The sequence below is a fragment of the Watersipora subatra genome, chromosome 4, assembly GCF_963576615.1.
Source record: "Watersipora subatra chromosome 4, tzWatSuba1.1, whole genome shotgun sequence".
NCBI lineage: Eukaryota > Metazoa > Bryozoa > Gymnolaemata > Cheilostomatida > Watersiporidae > Watersipora > Watersipora subatra.
The window spans coordinates 23,887,130-23,894,183 of record NC_088711.1 but is presented as its reverse complement, the minus strand read 5'-3'; the positions used below and the strand labels follow the sequence as shown (position 1 = coordinate 23,894,183).

The following is a 7,054-nucleotide window of genomic DNA, read 5'->3' as shown; positions in this document are numbered from 1 at the left end:
CTCCTCACAATTTTCTTGAAACTGACTTAGGTCCTCAAAGACCCTCTTTACTTTCACCAAATCTTCTAAAATTGTAGAATAGTCTTTCGCTCAAACATACAGTAAAGGGAATCAGCAATCAGCTTGTATCAACAGTTATCAACTTAATGCGAATAGATCTTGTTCTTACCTCGACACCTGCCGACTTCAGGATTCTCATCATGTTCGACGGAATGTTTAACATTGGACAACGGGTTAGCAGTTAGCAGAAATGTTGGGAGAGCAGAACCAACCCCTTTTTTGGGTCTGTCTTTCGTCGGTTGTTCCAGCAAATCCATCTCATACGAGTCTGTGCCAACAGCCACTGACTTTAGTACTGACCGTAGTTCTAGTGAATTTGAATATACCTCCAGCGGGTTAGAAGGAGCATCCGGGTTATTATCTAACAATTATGATCATACAAGATGGTGAGGTCTCAAGAGATTAAACCCAATATTTCAAAAAACCAATAAAATCAGTTTGCAATCTCACCTGAAAAAGCATCTTGGAAGTCGTCTTCATCTGCAAAATTAATACAAAAAAGATAATTCGTAATGGGGAAAACATTTATATCTTAGGAGAGCAAAATTAAAAGAAAAAATCAACCAAAACACCAAACTGTTCCAGTCTGTAAAAACTGCACAAGCAAACCAAAACTTTACTAACTAGTCATCACGTATTGTTAAACATTCAGTAAAGATTCTACAAAAAATTTCAGCTTTGAGAAGTGTTAAAAACAAGTTTTGAAGTAGTCAAAATATTATCAATATGAATCCATCCACAAATTAGACTACAAATGCTGAAAAATTGATTGTAATATGAAGAATGAGGTACAAAACTATGCTGATCACATATAATGAGCAATTTCTAGCTTTTCATCACAGCATGTTATTTATACTAGTACGGTGGCAGTCCATGCACCGTGAGAGATAATCAAGGGTAATAACTATGTGTACAATTATTCTTCAATACAGCAAGTTGGTCGAGTGGTGCAGTTATTAGTGTGCCTGGCTGAAAAATGAGATCTTTGTTTTTGACACCTGCGCAAGGCACATTTTTAACTAATGCTGTTAGCACGGCTTCGAATAGGCAAACACCGCTCTTATTACAGTAAAGATTGCATGTATATATAGGCTGAATATATATGATGGAATTATCTCTACTTATAGATATTTCCTAAGGCTAAATTCACTAGCCACACAAGCTAATAATTTACTAATACAATTTACCAGCTAATAATTTATTGCTATATTTCAGCAGACTTTTGTGATAGCGATGACATCGCAAGTGATTACTTTGATCAATAATACAAGGAATTTTTTTTTTACTATTTCATTATTGTCAGTTATAAAAACAAGCTGTTTGAAGCAATATTTTTAGTTCAATGCAGATACCAAGGATAAACATCATTCTTTTGAAATTGTCTCATGACACAGAATTGTTATAATAAAGCAATATGGTTGCTTTTATAATAATAAATCTATTTTGAAAAAACAGTTCTGTAAAAAATGTAGTAAATGTGATCGGGGGAACACAATTTCTCGAATTATCTCAGGCCCAGGCTTCAACGTGTTAACAGTTCAAAACAAATTAAAGATTTTTAATATTACATATAAAATTTCATATAAAACTGAGAGAAAGCAGTCATTTCATTCACATCAATTTCCTGCTTTAAAAGTTGAGAGATTTTCTAAAGAACTATAAAATTAAAAAATGAGCTTTATTGACTAGTGATCTGAGCATTCCCATTTCTTGCAACATAAAAATGAACCAATAGTAACTCGATAGTGAAAAATAGCCAATCCAAAGGTAACCAAATCCACTGTTACGTTCCGTCTTAAAAACAAGACTCAAGACTTGTCTTCTATTTGAAAAATTGACTTGCGGTAAAAAATTAATTGTTTAATATTAAAAAAGCTAAACACAGAGATATAATGGATCAATGAGAAAGAGAACCGCAACATAATCAACTGCTTTGAAAGTCTGAAGTTTTCCATTTTTCACTTGAAAAATAACTATAATGTTCTGTTAGTATAATAAGTATTAAATAAAAATGTATAAGTAAGTGCATTTGTCATTTTGTCACGGGATAGCAATAAGGGTAAATAAAAACAAAGATCTGATGAGCCTTGACAGAAAGGGTACGTAAACTTTAATGCAAAAAACATCTGAAAATCCTAATAAATAATACTTTCAAAAGTGGAATTGATCATTTACCACAGTGATGCGAGACTAATTTTTACTACATGCTGGAGTACCTTTTGATTGGTTATCGTGTTGAAGTGTTAACTAACTGGTGACCAAATTTCCATTCAGTTGGCCATCTAACGTTCTTCTGGGTAAACAAGTGAACCCAGATGTTAGCACACTCTGCTGTTTATCAACTATCATACATCCAGCTTCAAGCACATGTTGATGATTGTAATGGATTGTTGTATGTAAATTATAAATATGATAATCAATTTGTTTATTGTAACGCTACAAAGTTGTATCAATTTGTAGGTGTTGTTTCAAATCTCACACCGAAGTATGGCGTGTTAATGATACGCCATTATCTGCAATGTCATAAGGAGAGTCTTTACCTGAATCAGAATCACTCTTGATGACCTTGGCAATAGAATCCGATTGTTTCGAAGTTAAGGGAGAGGGGAGGAGAAATGAAGGGCTGGTCAGCAAATCTTTGTCATAACTGTCTTCAGATGGTCTTTGCTTAAGACTGTCATCAATGTCTGAGAAACAATAGATAAAAGGTTTGAAATGGTGAATGTGAAATGGAAAGACTTGGCATATGAAACAGAATAGATAGCAAGATAGAAGCAAGATAGAAAAACCAATGTATATGCCATAAGCCATAACATAGTTTACTAACAAAAGTTTTGCAAAGCCATTTGCCAAAAATGCGAACACAAATGATATCACGAGAAAGTTATCAATATCGAAATAAGAATCCCCAGTTTTAACATTCCCACCGAGCAATCCCAGCCGCATCTCAGCTGAGCCAGCAGGAATTAGAGACGTGGAGTTTGTCATTGGGTCTTCTCGACCTTCAGAAGAGCTATGCATAGGAGGGCTAAGGTGTGCGCCATCGCCTAGGTCCGATAACTGTTTAGCAGAGGAAAGGTCAGAGCTGGTAGGAACAGAACTTGCATTGGCATATGGGGTTCGAGCATATGAACCAGAATCTGTAAAATAAAAAGATGATGTTGCATGAGTCATTTGATCATTTGTACCGACGCTTATAGTATAAGCAAGAAAAACTGCAACACTAAATTACCTCCTTTTCACCACTAACAAAGAGAATTTTCAAGTCATGTGGAATCTAGCCAGAAGCATATTATTAGATTTGACTAATAAGATATCTAGACTGCGCATACACAATGTAAAACATACCATAAATTCTGGTGTCTAGGTAAATTTCTTTTATTAATTGTTGTACACATTGCTGCAGCATAAAAAAACATGAGGATTCCTGCTGATGGCTTTTTTTGAATGCTTTTTCTTCCAGCTACACATTGCTGCCTCTAATACCGACACTGGGTCGGGCGACTTGTACGCTGGATAATATGATATGTTTTTCTTCGGGACTTTAGAAAAACAAGCAACTCTACTACTAATTTCGCCAAAAGTTGCAATAAAACTATTTATTTAGAATAGGTTTATTTTGTCATCGGTATGTATTCTCTTTGTAAAAGAAGTGGGCATATGGAAAACAGTGGAAAAATTATTTGAAAGTCAAAAGAGCATCGACCGTCAGATAGGGCAATAGTGCCCTGCTGATAAAGTGAAGAAATTAACCATTATCACAAGTGCAAATAGCATGAGATAAATCTGGCCGGTAAAAATATCAGATTATAGTTGGGCGTTTCAAACGCAATGCTGATAATAACTGGGTGGCACTTAAAAGCGGTAGTAAGCCTTGCTAGCGACAAAGCTCCTACAAAAAGCAATCAATTCTTAAACCACAGATCTCTGATACAAAAGAATAAAAAGGTTGTTATGACAACAAATTTTACAAAGCACTGAAATTATTAAATTCATGCTTGACTGGGATGCAATAGATGCAATACTAACTGTCTTCTGAACTTGTGTCGTCAAAATGCTTTCTATTGCTTGATGTTGCTTGATTCACCAGAACAATGTTCTTCGAATGTAATGCTCTTCCTCCCCAAATTTGGGGTCGATGAGGATCATCTGACAAAGTCGACTCTGAAGGAGTTAGGCTTGTTGTACGAGTAAAGGCTACAAAACAGCATTGACAAATCAGGCAAAGTAGAGGTTGTTTTCTTACCTCTCATAAACCATTTTGTGAAACAATATGAACGTCAAGTCATCGCAAAAAACGTTTGTGTTTCAGCGAAAGGTTGTGAGCAAACATCATTCACATATCTAATCATTGAATTGTTTCACATTAGTTTGTTACATTTTCTTGTTTGTTTGCAAAGGCCAATGAATTTTTAGATAATTATTTTAATCTTCAGGATATTCAAATATTACTGTTGCACATGTATTAATTGTTTGTTGAGTGTAACTAAATTGTTAGACAATATACAACCTCATGTAGGTATGGCTCAGTCAAAACTAGCTTCAGGAGTAACGACAATGTTTCACTATTTATACCAGTAAGGTGTACTCAATTATAGCATACTTGTATTTATGATTTTTATACAATAGTTTTTAACTCACCACTTTTTCCAGGATCCAGTAACTCATCACATCCGTCACAGTATTTAGGAAATACTCCTCTCATGTTTTTTTCATTGTCACAACCACATTTCGAGCATGTAAGAAAGTGTGAACTCTGCCCACCAGAAGAAATTTCTTCATCACAGTGACGACAATGCTTTGGAAGCTTACCATGGATATTCTTTTTTAGTGGACCACCACAATGTGGACATTTCAACTGAGCTGGAATAGCTACAGGAGTGGCACAAAATGGACAAAACTTTGGAGTTTGCCCCATTGGATCGGTGTATATTATCTGTCGACATGTACGATTGACACACGTAAGGTTTCTCTCAGCTGCAGGGTATTGAAAAATGGAAGGAACATGACAATATGGGCAAAACCTAGGAAATTGTCCACTCACATCAGGAAACAGCTCTTTTTTGCACCTCGGATTGGAGCAGCTAATACCTGCAGGCGAATTACTCTTTTTGACGACTGCTCCACAACCTGAGCAAAAAGCAGGAAGTGCTCCTGATACCAAACGGACAACTTTCATGCCGCAAGACGCACAAGCATAGTCCTTGGATGCCTCCGTATGAGGTAGAACAGCATTGCCACAATTCTCACAGAACTTTGGAAACTCCCCTTGAGAATTTCGCTGTATTTTTGCATTACATCCAGGGTTGGAGCAAATCAGAGACTTCTGATGCTGTACAGGTATTCTAACAGCCGTACCACAACCAGAACAAAACTTGGGAAACTGACCATCTTCATCTTGATGAATTATTTTAATGCAGGCTGTATTGGCACAGTCAATGCTTTGCAATTGGAATGTCTGATTGGAAGTTTTTAGTTCAACACCGCAGTCACGACAAAATCCAGGAAACTGGCCATCAGCATTTCGTTTGATAAGTTTCTTACACGCAGAACAGCTAATGGTATCTGTATCACCAACTGGTGTTGATTCTTGTTGCGAAGCATCCATCTGCTGATATCTACAAAAGAATAGCAAGGAGAAGCTACAATGCAGCCATAAGATTGCCAGCAAACAAACCACCCAAAAATGTAGCCAAAAAGTGTTGTTTATTCAAATCTAGTTTAAACTTTTTTTGGTGTGGTTGTTAACTAAATGGTTATTGTAAACGGAGGTCACAAGAACACCTGTGAGTAACAACAAATCTCAACCAGCTTTGAACAAAGTCTTTAGATTTCTTTGTATACTCTAAATAATAAGATAAACAGCAGTGCTGTCAAAACCAGCAGCAAGTATATAAAACGTATATTTTACAAATTCAAGGAAAAAGCTTGACCTGTCATAATAGCTTACCTTCAGCTGTGGACAAGCGAAGCGGGAGCTACATTGCTGTTTCTCACTGAACCATGAAGAAGCGTCTAAAACACCAACAAAAACATCCAGAAGGAAATCATAAACTGGAACATAATGAAAACCGTTCTACCCTATTTCTACCAACTTTGTATAGAAAACTAGAATCATGTGATCATCAAAATACAACAAACCAAAACAATTTCCAATCCCGCATGAGCATCATTCCATGAGTTCAGTCAAACCTTGTATTACATGCAACACAGTATTTAAACAAACATTTGTCAACAAAGGGATTTCCAACATACAAGGTCAATATTTTTCTCAAATATTGCAGTTTTTTATATTGATTATCATGTTTGTAATTCTCCTTCCCATAATTTGGTTTTACAAATAACTTTACAAAGTACTTAATACTCTCTTTGTTTAGTATTAAAATCCAGGATTCAATGGAAACTAGTGCAAGTGGCCGTAGTGGTACAAAAGGAAAAAAGTAGCGACTTTTTTAGAATAAAATCTGTGAATAATAGAAAAAGCTGAGTAAACAAATTTCAATTCTTTAAATAATCTCCCGAAGTTGTTTAGTTGTCGCCATGGAAAAGTAAAACTGATACGATAAAATAACCTTAGACTAGGTAATGTCATGAGATAAAAAAATTAAAAGCCATAAAAAATATGAATACAAATATAAGTAAGTTATTTGAATTTCAAGTTTGACTCTATAATGCTAATGCAGCCTTTATCTAGTCGTCTTCTTCAAGACTCCTTCCTTTTATAGTCTTAAAATTATGAATCCAAAAAAACTAGTGCAAATGCGGTAAAAATATATTCTTCTATTATAATTGAAAAGCAAAAAATAGAAAAAACACGATCATTAACTTTTAGCTTAATTATGTTTAAAACAGTCTACAAAGTAAATACAGTTTTAGTAAGGAGTGAAATGAAAATGATAGCAAAATGTTCACATAGAGAACACATGTTTAACATATGTTCTTCAAACGTAAGACTGCTATTCTAAAGCTACTTATATATGTCTAAAGTCTACAC

General features: G+C 35.1%; 1 long non-coding RNA gene across 1 annotated transcript; it reads right to left on the bottom strand.

The window, feature by feature from the left end:
• Positions 1–213: 213 nt before the first annotated feature.
• LOC137392750 (uncharacterized) lies at positions 214–2,686 on the bottom strand. Its single transcript, XR_010978240.1, has 3 exons — positions 2,601–2,686; positions 511–540; positions 214–421 (listed from the first exon to the last, which is right to left on the bottom strand). It is a non-coding gene; the product is annotated as an uncharacterized lncRNA (long non-coding RNA).
• Positions 2,687–7,054: the final 4,368 nt, after the last annotated feature.